The sequence below is a fragment of the Oncorhynchus keta genome, unplaced genomic scaffold, assembly GCF_023373465.1.
Source record: "Oncorhynchus keta strain PuntledgeMale-10-30-2019 unplaced genomic scaffold, Oket_V2 Un_contig_6060_pilon_pilon, whole genome shotgun sequence".
Classification (NCBI taxonomy): domain Eukaryota; kingdom Metazoa; phylum Chordata; class Actinopteri; order Salmoniformes; family Salmonidae; genus Oncorhynchus; species Oncorhynchus keta.
This window is the reverse complement of record NW_026288651.1, coordinates 32,501-47,500: the sequence shown is the minus strand read 5'-3', so window position 1 is coordinate 47,500 and position 15,000 is coordinate 32,501. Positions and strand designations below refer to the sequence as shown.

At 50.9% G+C, this 15,000-nt stretch overlaps 1 protein-coding gene and 1 long non-coding RNA gene across 20 annotated transcripts in view; one reads left to right on the top strand and one right to left on the bottom strand.

The window, feature by feature from the left end:
• The window catches only part of LOC127925667 (uncharacterized), a 5,733-nt gene extending 65 nt beyond the window's left edge, over nucleotides 1-5,668 (top strand). The window contains exons 1-7 of one of the 19 annotated variants that reach the window (XR_008121898.1): nucleotides 1-408; nucleotides 597-1,031; nucleotides 1,101-1,168; nucleotides 1,784-1,851; nucleotides 2,124-2,192; nucleotides 3,328-3,600; nucleotides 3,805-3,929. The exon at nucleotides 1-408 is cut by the window's left edge and continues 65 nt beyond it. This is a non-coding gene — a long non-coding RNA (uncharacterized LOC127925667). Of the gene's footprint in view, nucleotides 409-596; nucleotides 1,237-1,783; nucleotides 1,921-1,962; nucleotides 2,193-2,260; nucleotides 2,329-3,327; nucleotides 3,601-3,804; nucleotides 4,009-4,212; nucleotides 4,395-4,417; nucleotides 4,594-4,822 lie in introns of those variants that run through there. The other 18 variants (XR_008121888.1, XR_008121896.1, XR_008121900.1 and 15 more) reach the window with 18 other exon arrangements.
• LOC127925666 (paired box protein Pax-5-like) overlaps nucleotides 1-15,000 on the bottom strand; it is a 103,821-nt gene that overhangs the window by 77,274 nt on the left and 11,547 nt on the right. The window lies entirely within an intron of this gene.

Below are 15,000 nucleotides of genomic sequence, written 5' to 3'. Positions count from 1 at the left end.
ACAATCGCCATGACAACATTACAATATTCATACTGCACACACATCAACAATCACCATGACAACAGAACCCTATTCATACTGCACACACATCAACAATCACCATGACAACAGAACCCTATTCATACTGCACACACATCAACAATCGCCATGACAACAGAACCCTATTCACACTGCACAAACATCAACAATCACCATGACAACAGAACCCCATTCATACTGCACACACATCAACAATCCCCATGACAACAGAACCCTATTCATACTGCACACACATCAACAATCACCATGACAACAGAACCCCATTCATACTGCACACACATCAACAAACAGAACCCCATTCATACTGCACACACATCAACAATCACCATGACAACAGAACCCCATTCATACTGCACAAATATCCTTATAGTTAAAAAAAAAACTTTCTTAGTTCAGGTCTCTCCACATTTCGGTGTGTAGTGAAAACGAAGACCGCAGGGAGGGAGGGAGGGGAGGGGAGGGGAAGGGGGGAGAGACTCATCCTCAGTCCTACTTCTCCCTCCCTCCCTCCCCTCCCTCCCTCCCTCCCTGCCATGTTCTGTTATAATCTCCACCAGGCACAGCCAGAAGAGGACTGGCCACCCCTCATAGTCTGATTCCTCTAAGTTTCTAATCTCTACCAGGCACAGCCAGAAGAGGACTGGCCACCCCTCATAGCCTGGTTCCTCTAAGTTTCTAATCTATACCAGGCACAGCCAGAAGAGGACTGGCCACCCCTCATAGCCTGGTTCCTCTAAGTTTCTAATCTCCACCAGGCACAGCCAGAAGAGGACTGGCCACCCCTCATAGCCTGGTTCCTCTAAGTTTCTAATCTCCACCAGGCACAGCCAGAAGAGGACTGGCCACCCATCATAGCCTGGTTCCTCTCTTCCCGGCACAGCCAGAAGAGGACTGGCCACCCCTCATAGCCTGGTTCCTCTCTAGGTTTCTAATCTCCACCCGGCACAGCCAGAAGAGGACTGGCCACCCCTCATAGCCTGGTTCCTCTCTAGGTTTCTAATCTCCACCAGGCACAGCCAGAAGAGGACGAGCCCACCCCTCATAGCCTGGTTCCTCTCTAGGTTTCTAATCTCCACCAGGCACAGCCAGAAGAGGACTGGCCACCCCTCATAGCCTGGTTCCTCTCTAGGTTTCTAATCTCCACCAGGCACAGCCAGAAGAGGACTGGCCACCCCTCATAGTCTGGTTCCTCTCCAGGTTTCTAATCTCCACCAGGCACAGCCAGAAGAGGACTAGCCACCCCTCATAGCCTGGTTCCTCTCTAGGTTTCTAATCTCCACCAGGCACAGCCAGAAGAGGACTGGCCACCCCTCCTAGCCTGGTTCCTCTCTAGGTTTCTAATCTCCACCAGGCACAGCCAGAAGAGGACTGGCCACCCCTCCTAGTCTGATTCCTCTCTAGGTTTCTAATCTCCACCCGGCACAGCCAGAAGAGGACTGGCCCACCCCTCCTAGTCTGATTCCTCTCTAGGTTTCTAATCTCCACCAGGCACAGCCAGAAGAGGACTGGCCCACCCCTCCTAGTCTGATTCCTCTCTAGGTTTCTAATCTCCACCAGGCACAGCCAGAAGAGGACTGGCCACCCCTCCTAGTCTGATTCCTCTCTAGGTTTCTAATCTCCACCCGGCACAGCCAGAAGAGGACTGGCCCACCCCTCCTAGTCTGATTCCTCTCTAGGTTTCTAATCTCCACCCGGCATAGCCAGAAGAGGACTGGCCACCCCTCATAGCCTGGTTCCTCTCTAGGTTTCTAATCTCCACCCGGCACAGCCAGAAGAGGACTGGCCACCCCTCATAGCCTGGTTCCTCTCTAGGTTTCTAATCTCCACCCGGCACAGCCAGAAGAGGACTGGCCCACCCCTCATAGCCTGGTTCCTCTCTAGGTTTCTAATCTCCACCAGGCACAGCCAGAAGAGGACTGGCCACCCTCATAGCCTGGTTCCTCTCTAGGTTTCTAATCTCCACCCGGCACAGCCAGAAGAGGACTGGCCACCCCTCATAGCCTGGTTCCTCTCTAGGTTTCTAATCTCCACCAGGCACAGCCAGAAGAGGACTGGCCACCCCTCATAGCCTGGTTCCTCTCTAGGTTTCTAATCTCCACCAGGCACAGCCAGAAGAGGACTGGCCCACCCCTCATAGCCTGGTTCCTCTCTAGGTTTCTAATCTCCACCAGGCACAGCCAGAAGAGGACTGGCCACCCTACATAGCCTGGTTCCTCTCTAGGTTTCTAATCTCCACCAGGCACAGCCAGAAGAGGACTGGCCACCCCTCATAGCCTGGTTCCTCTCTAGGTTTCTAATCTATACCAGGCACAGCCAGAAGAGGACTGGCCACCCTCATAGCCTGGTTCCTCTCTAGGTTTCTAATCTCCACCAGGCACAGCCAGAAGAGGACTGGCCACCCTCATAGCCTGGTTCCTCTCTAGGTTTCTAATCTCCACCAGGCACAGCCAGAAGAGGACTGGCCACCCTCATAGCCTGGTTCCTCTCCACCCAGCACAGCCAGAAGAGGACTGGCCACCCTCATAGCCTGGTTCCTCTCTAGTTTTCTAATCTCCACCCGGCACAGCCAGAAGAGGACTGGCCACCCTCATAGCCTGGTTCCTCTCTAGGTTTCTAATCTCCACCAGGCACAGCCAGAAGAGGACTGGCCCACCCTCAGAGCCTGGTTCCTCTCTAGGTTTCTAATCTCCACCAGGCACAGCCAGAAGAGGACTGGCCACCCCTCCTAGCCTGGTTCCTCTCTAGGTTTCTAATCTCCACCAGGCACAGCCAGAAGAGGACTGGCCACCCCTCCTAGTCTGATTCCTCTCTAGGTTTCTAATCTCCACCAGGCACAGCCAGAAGAGGACTGGCCACCCTCATAGCCTGGTTCCTCTCTAGGTTTCTAATCTCCACCAGGCACAGCCAGAAGAGGACTGGCCACCCCTCCTAGCCTGGTTCCTCTCTAGGTTTCTAATCTCCACCAGGCACAGCCAGAAGAGGACTGGCCACCCCTCCTAGTCTGATTCCTCTCTAGGTTTCTAATCTCCACCCGGCACAGCCAGAAGAGGACTGGCCCACCCCTCCTAGTCTGATTCCTCTCTAGGTTTCTAATCTCCACCAGGCACAGCCAGAAGAGGACTGGCCCACCCTCCTAGTCTGATTCCTCTCTAGGTTTCTAATCTCCACCAGGCACAGCCAGAAGAGGACTGGCCACCCTCCTAGTCTGATTCCTCTCTAGGTTTCTAATCTCCACCCGGCACAGCCAGAAGAGGACTGGCCCACCCTCCTAGTCTGATTCCTCTCTAGGTTTCTAATCTCCACCCGGCACAGCCAGAAGAGGACTGGCCACCCCTCATAGCCTGGTTCCTCTCTAGGTTTCTAATCTCCACCCGGCACAGCCAGAAGAGGACTGGCCACCCCTCATAGCCTGGTTCCTCTCTAGGTTTCTAATCTCCACCCGGCACAGCCAGAAGAGGACTGGCCCACCCCTCATAGCCTGGTTCCTCTCTAGGTTTCTAATCTCCACCCGGCACAGCCAGAAGAGGACTGGCCACCCCTCATAGCCTGGTTCCTCTCTAGGTTTCTAATCTCCACCCGGCACAGCCAGAAGAGGACTGGCCACCCCTCATAGCCTGGTTACTCTCTAGGTTTCTAATCTCCACCAGGCACAGCCAGAAGAGGACTGGCCACCCCTCATAGCCTGGTTCCTCTCTAGGTTTCTAATCTCTACCAGGCACAGCCAGAAGAGGACTGGCCACCCCACATAGCCTGGTTCCTCTCTAGGTTTCTAATCTCCACCAGGCACAGCCAGAAGAGGACTGGCCACCCCTCATAGCCTGGTTCCTCTCTAGGTTTCTAATCTCCACCAGGCACAGCCAGAAGAGGACTGGCCACCCCTCATAGCCTGGTTCCTCTCTAGGTTTCTAATCTCCACCAGGCACAGCCAGAAGAGGACTGGCCACCCCTCATAGCCTGGTTCCTCTCTAGGTTTCTAATCTCCACCAGGCACAGCCAGAAGAGGACTGGCCACCCTCATAGCCTGGTTCCTCTCTAGGTTTCTAATCTCCACCAGGCACAGCCAGAAGAGGACTGGCCCACCCCTCATAGCCTGGTTCCTCTCTAGGTTTCTAATCTCCACCCGGCACAGCCAGAAGAGGACTGGCCACCCTACATAGCCTGGTTCCTCTCTAGGTTTCTAATCTCCACCAGGCACAGCCAGAAGAGGACTGGCCACCCCTCATAGCCTGGTTCCTCTCTAGGTTTCTAATCTATACCAGGCACAGCCAGAAGAGGACTGGCCACCCCTCATAGCCTGGTTCCTCTCTAGGTTTCTAATCTATACCAGGCACAGCCAGAAGAGGACTGGCCCATCCCTCATAGCCTGGTTCCTCTCTAGGTTTCTAATCTATACCAGGCACAGCCAGAAGAGGACTGGCCACCCCTCATAGCCTGGTTCCTCTCTAGGTTTCTAATCTATACCAGGCACAGCCAGAAGAGGACTGCCCACCCCTCATAGCCTGGTTCCTCTCTAGGTTTCTAATCTCCACCAGGCACAGCCAGAAGAGGACTGGCCCACCCTCATAGCCTGGTTCCTCTCTAGGTTTCTAATCTATACCAGGCACAGCCAGAAGAGGACTGGCCACCCTCATAGCCTGGTTCCTCTCTAGGTTTCTAATCTCCACCAGGCACAGCCAGAAGAGGACTGGCCACCCTCATAGCCTGGTTCCTCTCTAGGTTTCTAATCTCCACCAGGCACAGCCAGAAGAGGACTGGCCACCCTCATAGCCTGGTTCCTCTCTAGGTTTCTAATCTCCACCAGGCACAGCCAGAAGAGGACTGGCCACCCCTCATAGCCTGGTTCCTCTCTAGGTTTCTAATCTATACCAGGCACAGCCAGAAGAGGACTGGCCACCCCTCATAGCCTGGTTCCTCTCTAGGTTTCTAATCTATACCAGGCACAGCCAGAAGAGGACTGCCCACCCCTCATAGCCTGGTTCCTCTCTAGGTTTCTTCCTAGGTTCTGGCCTTTCTAGGGAGTTTTTCCTAGCCACCGTGCTTCTACACCTGCATTGCTTGCTGTTTGGGGTTTTCAGGCTGGGTTTCTGTACAGCACTTTGTGACATCAGCTGATGTAAGAAGGACTTTATAAATACATTTGATTGAAATTCGATTGCTAATATACCTGTTTAAAAAAATATAAATATAATTTCTAAAAACGGTCTGAGAAGAACAACATTGGCAGGGCAATTCAATCACAGCCGATATGCGGAGGTAAAGTATTGAGGTAAAGTATTGAGGTAAAGTATTGAGGTAAAGTATTGAGGTAAAGTATTGAGGTAAAGTATTGAGGTAAAGTATTGAGGTAAAGTATTGAGGTAAAGTATTGGGCCTGTAGTTTACGGCACAAACCTCAGAACTGTTTTATAATTGGTTCATGTGGCAGAGGGTTACATTTTATAAGTCAAGGTAATAAAATATCAGAGCGGTAGATCTCTGCTTGCATTTTGACTCAGAGAAGTGACCTTGACTCGGAAAAGGTTGGTGATCACTGTTGTAGACGAATTGAGGCTGTTCTGAGGTGCCTGGAAGGTTGTTCTTAATGTCTCCGACACTCAGTGTACTCCTACGATAGCTCCTCTCCTCCCCCTTCCCCTTCTCTCCCTCCATCTCCTCTCTTCTCTCCCTACTCCTCCCCCATCCCCTTTCCTCTCCATCTCCTCTCCTCTCTCCCTCCATCTCCTCTCCTCTCTCCATCCAGCTCCTCTCCTCCCTCCCTCCTCCTCCTCTCTCCTCTCTCCATCCAGCTCCTCTCCCCTCTCCATCCAGCTCCTCTCCTCCCTCCTCCTCCTCCTCTCTCCTCTCTCCATCCAGCTCCTCTCTCCCCCTTCCCCTTCTCTCTCTCTCCATCTCCTCTCCTCTCTCCATCCAGCTCCTCTCCTCTCTCCATCCAGCTCCTCTCCTCCCTTCTCCCCTCTCTCCATCCAGCTCCTCTCCTCCCTCCCTCCTCCTCCTCTCTCCATCCAGCTCCTCTCCTCCCTCCTCCCCTCTCTCCCTCCAGCTCCTCTCTCCCTTCTCCCCTCTCTCCATCCAGCTCCTCTCCTCCCCCTCCCCTTCTCTCCCCCATCTCCTCTCCTCTCTCCATCCAGCTCCTCTCTCCCCTGTTCCCCTTCTCTCTCTCCTCTACTCTCCTCTCTCCCCCCATCTCCTCCCTCCATCTGCTCTCTCCCTCCTCCCTCCTCCCCCTCCCTACTCCTCCCCCTCTCTCCTCCATCTCCTCTCTCCCTCCTCCCCCTCTCTCCCCTCCATCTCCTCTCTCCCTTGTCCTCCCCTCTCCTCTCTAGCCCTTCTCCTCCCCTCTCATCTCCTTCCCCCTCCCCCCTCCTCTCTCCCTCTCCCCCCCCTCCTCCCCTCTCCCTCTATCTCCTCTCCATTCATTTATACAGTAACTACAGTATCACTAAGATTTGTCTATATAGCATATATCTTTCTCTCTCTCTCTACCTCTCTGCCTCTACTTCTCTATCTCTCTCTCTACCTCTCTGCCTCTACTTCTCTCTCTCTCTCTACCCCTCTATCTCTCTCTCTACCTCTCTGCCTCTACTTCTCTATCTCTCTCTCTACCTCTCTTTCTCTCTACATCTCTCTCTACCCCTCTCTCTCTCTCTGTGTGTTTCTCTCTATATCTCTACCCCTCTATCTCTCTCTACCTCTCTTTCTCTCTACATCTCTCTCTACCCCTCTCTCTCTCTCTACCTCTCTCTCTCTCTCTCTCTCTCTCTGTGTCTCTCTCTCTGTCTCTCTCTCTCTCTCTCTCTCTCTCTCTCTCTCTGTCTCTCTCTCCTCTCTCTCTCTCTGTCTCTCTCTCTCTGTCTCTCTCTCTCTCTCTCTCTCTCTCTCTCTCTCTCTCTCTCTCTCCCTCTCTCTCTCTCTCTCCTCTACCTCTCTCTGTCTCTCTCTCTCTCTCTGTCTCTCTCTACCTCTCTGTCTGTCTCTCTCTCTGTGTCTCTCTCTCTCTCTCTACCTCTCTCTCTCTCTCTCTCTCTCTACCTCTCTGTCTCTCTCTGTCTGTCTGTCTCTCTCTCTCTCTCTCTCTCTCTCTCTCTACCTCTCTCTCTACCTCTCTCTCTACCCCTCTATCTCTCTCTCTACCTCTCTTTCTCTCTACATCTCTCTCTACCCCTCTCTCTCTCTGTGTGTGTTTCTCTCTATATCTCTCTACCCTCTATCTCTCTCTACCTCTCTTTCTCTCTACATCTCTCTCTACCCCTCTCTCTCTCTCTGTGTTTCTCTCTATCTCTCTCTACCCCTCTATCTCTCTCTCTACCTCTTTCTCTCTACATCTCTCTCTACCTCTCTACCTCTCTCTACCTCTCTGCCTCTACTTCTCTATCTCTCTCTACCTCTCTTTCTCTCTACATCTCTCTCTACCTCTCTACCTCTCCTCTCTCTCTGTGTTTCTCTGTCTGTCTACCTCTCTCTCTCTCTCTCTAGCTCTCTCTCTCTCTCCTCTCTCTCTCTCTCTCTCTCTATGTTGCTCTCTCTCTCTCTCTCTCTCTCTCTCTCTGTCTCTCTCTCTCTCTCTCTCTCTCTCTCTGTCTCTCTCTCTCTGTCTCTCTCTCTCTCTCTCTCTCTCTCTCTCTCTCTCTCTCTCTCTCTCTCTCTCTCTCTCTCTCTCTCTCTCTCTCTCTCTCTCTCCTCTCTCTCTCTCTCCTCTCTCTGTCTCTCTCTCTCTCTGTCTCTCTCTCTCTCTCTCTGTCTCTCTGTCTCTCTCTCTCTCTCTCTCTCTCTCTCTCTCTCTGTCTCTCTCTCTCTCTCTCTCTCTCTACCTCTCTCTCTCTCTCTCTCTCTCTCTCTCTCTCTCTCTGTCTCTCTCTCTCTCTCTGTCTCTCTCTCTCTCTCTCTCTCTCTCTCTGTCTCTCTCTCTCTCTCTCTCTCTGTCTCTCTCTCTGTCTCTCTCTACCTCTCTCTCTCTCTCTCTCTGTCTCTCTCTCTCTGTGTCTCTCTCTCTCTCTCTCTCTCTCTACCTCTCTCTCTCTCTCTCTCTCTCTCTCTCTCTACCTCTCTCTGTCTCTCTCTGTCTGTCTCTCTCTCTCTCTCTCTCTCTACCTCTCTGCCGCTCAATTCATTTCAATTCAAGGGGCTTTATTGACATGGGAAACATGTGTTAACATTGCCAAAGCACGTGAGGTAGATAATAAACAAAAGTGAAATAAACAATAAAAATGAACAGTAAACATTCCACTCACAGAAGTTGCGAAAGAATAAAGACAAATGTGATATTATATATATATATAACAGTGTTGTAACGAAGTGTCATATTATATATATGCAGTGTTAAATAATAATATATGCCATTTAGTAGACGCTTTTATCCAAAGCGACTTACAGTCATGTGTGCATACATTCTACGTATGGGTGGTCCCGGGAATCGAACCCACTACCCTGGCGTTACAAGCGCCATGCTCTACCAACTGAGCTACAGAAGGACCAGTGTTGTAACAATGTACAGATGGTTAAAGGACACAAGATAAAATAAATAAGCATAAATATGGGTTGTATTTACAATGGTGTTTGTTCTTCACTGGTTGCCCTTTTCTCGTGGCAACAGGTCACAAATCTTGCAGCTGTGATGTCACACTGTGGTATTTCACCCAGTAGATATGGGAGTTTATCAAAATTGGATTTGTTTTCAATTTTTTGGTGAATCTGAGGGAAATATGTCTCTCTAATATGGTCATTACATTGGGCAGGAGGTTAGGAAGTGCAGCTCAGTTTCCACCTCATTTTGTGGGCAGTGAGCACATAGCCTGTCTTCTCTTGAGAGCCATGTCTGCCTACGGCGGCCTTTCTCAATAGCAAGGCTATGCTCACTGAGTCTGTACATAGTCAAAGCTTTCCTTAATTTTGGGTCAGTCACAGTGGTCAGGTATTCTGCCGCTGTGTACTCTCTGTGTAGGGCCAAATAGCATTCTAGTTTACTCTGTTTTTTGTTATTTCTTTCCAAAGTGTCAAGTAATCATTTTATCGTTTTGTTTTCTCATGATTTGGTTGCGTCTAATTGTGCTGTTGTCCTGGGGCTCTGTAGGGTGTGTTTGTGTTTGTGAACAGAGCCCCAGGACCAGCTTGCTTAGGGGACTCTTCTCCAGGTTCATCTCTCTGTAGGTGATGGCTTTGTTATGGAAGGTTTGGGAATCGCTCTCCTAGTCATATATTACACTGTATTACTCATTCTCATCACAAGTTCATGAACCCGTTCCTCGCCGCTCTTCTCATCTCAAAATGGCGGCCATGGACGGGAGACAAAATGGTGGTTGTAGAATTTAACAGCTCTTTTCTGGATTTTGATCATTAGTGGGTATCGGCCTGATTCTGCTCTGCATGCATTATTTGGTGTTTTACGTTGTACACGGAGGATATTTTGCAGAGCCTCAATTTGGTGTTTGTCCCATTTTGTGAAGTCTTGGTTGGTGAGCGGACCCCAGACCTCACAACCACAATGGGCTCTATGACTGATTCAAGTATTTTTAGCCAGATCCTAATTGGTATGTTGAAATTTATGTTCCTTTTGATGGCATAGAAGGCCCTTCTTGCCTGGTCTCTCAGATCGTTCACAGCTTTGTGGAAGTTACCTGTGGTGCTGATGTTGAGGCCGAGGTAGGTATAGTTTTTTGTGTGCTCTCGGGCAACAGTGGTTCCCAAACTTCTTATAGTCCCGTACCCCTTCAAACATTCAACCTCCAGCTGTACCCCCTCTAGCACCAGGGTCAGCTGTACCCCCTCTAGCACCAGGGTCAGCTGTACCCCCTCTAGCACCAGGGTCAGCTGTACCCCCTCTAGCACCAGGGTCAGCTGTACCTCCTCTAGCACCAGGGTCAGCTGTACCCCCTCTAGCACCAGGCTCAGCTGTACCCCCTCTAGCACCAGGGTCAGCTGAACCCCCTCTAGCACCAGGGTCAGCTGTACCCCCTCTAGCACCAGGGTCAGCTGTACCTCCTCTAGCACCAGGGTCAGCTGTACCCCCTCTAGCACCAGGGTCAGCTGTACCCTCTAGCACCAGGCTCAGCTGTACCCTGCTAGCACCAGGGTCAGCTGTACCCCCTCTCTAGCACCAGGGTCAGCTGTACCCCCTCTAGCACCAGGGTCAGCTGTACCCCCTCTAGAACCAGGGTCAGCTGTACCCCCTCTAGCTGTACCCCCTCTAGCACCAGGGTCAGCTGTACCCCCTCTAGCACCAGGGTCAGCTCAGTGTACCCCCTCTAGCACCAGGGTCAGCTGTACCCCCTCTAGCACCAGGGTCAGCTGTACCCTAGCACCAGGGTCAGCTGTACCCCCTCTAGCACCAGGGTCAGCTGTACCTCCTCTAGCACCAGGGTCAGCTGTACCTCCTCTAGCACCAGGGTCAGCTGTACCCCCTCTAGAACCAGGCTCAGCTGTACCCCCTCTAGCACCAGGGTCAGCTGTACCCCCTCTAGCACCAGGGTCAGCTGTACCCCCTCTAGCACCAGGGTCAGCTCACTCTCAAATATTGTTTTTTGCCATCATTGTAAGCCTGCCACACACTATACAATACATTTATTCAACATAAGAATGGGTGTGAGTTTTTGTCACAACCCGGCTCGTGGGAAGTGACACAGAGCTCATATAGGACCAGGGCACAAATAATAATATAATCATAATCAATAATTTTGCTCTTTATTTAACCATCTTACATATAAAACCTTATTTGTTCATCTAAAATGGTGAATAACTCACCACAGGTTAATGAGAAGGGTGTGTTTGAAAGGATGCACATAACTCTGCAATGTTGGGTGGTATTGGAGAGAGTCTCAGTCTTAAATCATTTTCCACACACAGTCTGTGCCTGTATTTAGTTTTCATGCTAGTGATGGCCGAGAATCCACTCTCACATAGGTACGTGGTTTCAAAGGGCATCAGTGTCTTAACAGCAGATTTGCCAAGGCAGGACACTCTGAGCAGCAGCCCTAACCAGACATCTGGCAGTGGCTCTCTGATTCAATTTTCCCAGAACCGCTTGTTGCAATTTGGATGAGTCTCTCTTGTTCAGATATCGGTAAGTGGACTGGAGGCGGGGCATGAAAGGGATTAACGAATCCAGTTGTTTGTGTCGTCCGTTTCGGGAAAGTACCTGCGTAATTGTTCACCCAACTCACTCAGGTGCTTCGCTATATCACATTGTCCGTTAAGCTTCAGTTCATTTGCACCCAAAAAGTCATACAATGATGGAAAGACCTGTGTGTCGTCCTTGTTAATGCAGACAGAGAGGAGCTCCAACTTCTTCATCTTAGCCTCAATTTTGTCCCGCACTTTGAGTATAGTCGCAGAGAGTCCCTGTAATCCTAGATTCAGATCATTCAGTTGATTAAAAAAACATCACCCAGATTTGGCGATCAGTCGTGTGAGAAACTCATCATCATCAAGACGAGTGACAATTATGGTCAGTAAAGAAAACTTTAATCTCGTCTCTCAATTTTTTTAAAAACGTGTCGATACTTTTCCCCTTGATAACAAGCTCACTTCTGTATGTTGTAAAAGCGTTGCAGGTCGCTGCCCAGATCAATACATGAGTTCAGGGGCCTTGCTTTAACAAACCATTTTCACTGTAGGGTCGAAAACATCTTTCAATGGGTCAGGCGTTCCCTTGGCAGCAAGAGCCTCTAGGTGGATGCTGCAGTTTACCCAAGAGCCTCTAGGTGGATGCTGCAGTGTACCCAAGAGCCTCTAGGTGGATGCTGCAGTCTACCCAAGAGCCTCTAGGTGGATGCTGCAGTGTACCCAAGAGCCTCTAGGTGGATGCTGCAGTCTACCCAAGAGCCTCTAGGTGGATGCTGCAGTTTACCCAAGAGCCTCTAGGTGGATGCTGTAGTGTACCCAAGAGCCTCTAGGTGGATGCTGCAGTCTAGGTGGATGCCCAAGAGCCTCTAGGTGGATGCTGCAGTGTACCCAAGAGCCTCTAGGTGGATGCTGCAGTGTACCCAAGAGCCTCTAGGTGGATGCTGCAGTGTACCCAAGAGCCTCTAGGTGGATGCTGCAGTGTACCCAAGAGCCTCTAGGTGGATGCTGCAGTGTACCCAAGAGCCTCTAGGTGGATGCTGCAGTGTACCCAAGAGCCTCTAGGTGGATGCTGCAGTGTACCCAAGAGCCTCTAGGTGGATGCTGCAGTGTACCCAAGAGCCTCTAGGTGGATGCTGCAGTGTACCCAAGAGCCTCTAGGTGGATGCTGCAGTGTACCCAAGAGCCTCTAGGTGGATGCTGCAGTGTACCCAAGAGCCTCTAGGTGGATGCTGCAGTGTACCCAAGAGCCTCTAGGTGGATGCTGCAGTGTACCCAAGAGCCTCTAGGTGGATGCTGCAGTGTACCCAAGAGCCTCTAGGTGGATGCTGCAGTGTACCCAAGAGCCTCTAGGTGGATGCTGCAGTGTACCCAAGAGCCTCTAGGTGGATGCTGCAGTGTACCCAAGAGCCTCTAGGTGGATGCTGCAGTGTACCCAAGAGCCTCTAGGTGGATGCTGCAGTGTACCCAAGAGCCTCTAGGTGGATGCTGCAGTGTACCCAAGAGCCTCTAGGTGGATGCTGCAGTGTACCCAAGAGCCTCTAGGTGGATGCTGTAGTGTACCCAAGAGCCTCTAGGTGGATGCTGCAGTCTACCCAAGAGCCTCTAGGTGGATGCTGCAGTGTACCCAAGAGCCTCTAGGTGGATGCTGCAGTGTACCCAAGAGCCTCTAGGTGGATGCTGGTGGAGTGCAGTTTACCCAAGAGCCTCTAGGTGGATGCTGCAGTGTACCCAAGAGCCTCTAGGTGGATGCTGCAGTGTACCCAAGAGCCTCTAGGTGGATGCTGCAGTGTACCCAAGAGCCTCTCTAGTGGATGCTGCAGTGTACCCAAGAGCCTCTAGGTGCTGCATGCTGCATGCTGCAGTTTACCCACTATCATGGCTTTTATCTGCACCATCAGTACAGATACCAACACATCTTGACCACCAAAGTCCATTTGATGTCACAAAGCTGTCCAGGACTTTACAAACATCCTCTCCTGTTGTCCTGGTTACCAGTGATTTGCAGAATGTCACGCCTTGGTCATAGTATTTTGTGTTTTCGTTATATATTTGGTCAGGCCAGGGTGTGACATGGGTTTATGTTATTGTATTGTCGTATTGGGGTTTGTAGTATTTGGGATCGCGGCTGATTAGGGGTGTTGTATAGGTTTGGCTGCCTGAGGCGGTTCTCAATCAGAGTCAGGTGATTCTCGTTGTCTCTGATTGGGAACCGTATTTAGGTAGCCTGAGTTTCGCTTTGTATTTCGTGGGTGATTGTTCCTGTCTCTGTGTAGTTTCACCAGATAGGCTGTAATTAGGTTTCACGTTCCGTTTGTTGTTTTGTATTTTGTATCGTTATTTCATGTGTCACTTTTTTCTATTAAAGACATGAGTAACCACTCAGTAACCACTCAGTAACCACTACGCTGCATTTCGGTCCGACTCTCTTTTGACAAACGAAGAACGCCGTTACACAGAAGAGGATGTCTTCCTTAATTTATCCCCCCATAAAGGACATATACCAGGAGGCCCTCCACGTCTGTTGACTCATCCAGATGTAACACATATAATTCATGGGCTTGTATGTGAAGCAGTAATTGTTTCAAAACATCTCCTGCCACGTCACTGATGAAACTGGGTTGTTTGATGAAGACATTGTCTGTATAGTTTTTTGGGGTCTTTTCCCCCAGCATTGACCCAGCCATATGTGCGGCAACAGGAAGAATGAAGTCCTCCCTCCCCAATAGTATGGGGCTTGTCTGTCCCAGCCAGTCCTCTACAATAGTATGGGGCTTGTCTGTCCCAGCCAGTCCTCTACAATAGTATGGGGCTTGTCTGTCCCAGCCAGTCCTCCCCAATAGTATGGGGCTTGTCTGTCCCAGCCACTCCTCTACAATAGTATGGGGCTTGTCTGTCCCAGCCAGTCCTCTACAATAGTATGGGGCTTGTCTGTCCCAGCCACTCCTCTACAATAGTATGGGGCTGGTCTGTCCTAGCCAGTCCTCCCCAATAGTATGGGGCTTGTCTGTCCCAGCCAGTCCTCTACAATAGTATGGGGCTTGTCTGTCCCAGCCAGTCTTTGTCTGTCCCAGCCAGTCCTCTACAATAGTATGGGGCTTGTCTGTCCCAGCCAGTCCTCAGCCATAGTGTGGGGCAACTGTCCCAGCCAGTCCTCCCTCCCCAATAGTATGGGGCTTGTCTGTCCCAGCCAGTCCTCCCCAATAGTATGGGGCTTGTCTGTCCCAGCCAGTCCTCTACAATAGTATGGGGCTTGTCTGTCCCAGCCACTCCTCTACAATAGTATGGGGCTTGTCTGTCCCAGCCAGTCCTCTACAATAGTATGGGGCTTGTCTGTCCCAGCCAGTCCTCTACAATAGTATGGGGCTTGTCTGTCCCAGCCAGTCCTCTACAATAGTATGGGGCTTGTCTGTCCCAGCCAGTCCTCTACAATAGTATGGGGCTTGTCTGTCCCAGCCAGTCCTCTACAATAGTATGGGGCTTGTCTGTCCCAGCCAGTCCTCTACAATAGTATGGGGCTTGTCTGTCCCAGCCAGTCCTCTACAATAGTATGGGGCTTGTCTGTCCCAGCCACTCCTCTACAATAGTATGGGGCTGGTCTGTCCTAGCCAGTCCTCCCCAATAGTATGGGGCTTGTCTGTCCCAGCCAGTCCTCTACAATAGTATGGGGCTTGTCTGTCCCAGCCAGTCCTCTACAATAGTATGGGGCTTGTCTGTCCCAGCCAGTCCTCTACAATAGTATGGGGCTTGTCTGTCCCAGCCACTCATCCACAATAGTATGGGGCTTGCCTGTCCTAGCCAGTCCTCCACAATAGTACGGGGCTTGCCTGTCCTAGCCATTCAGTAGCTCCAAAACCACCATAAAGCCAGACTACAGTTTTCAGCTGCACATGGGGACAAAGATCATAC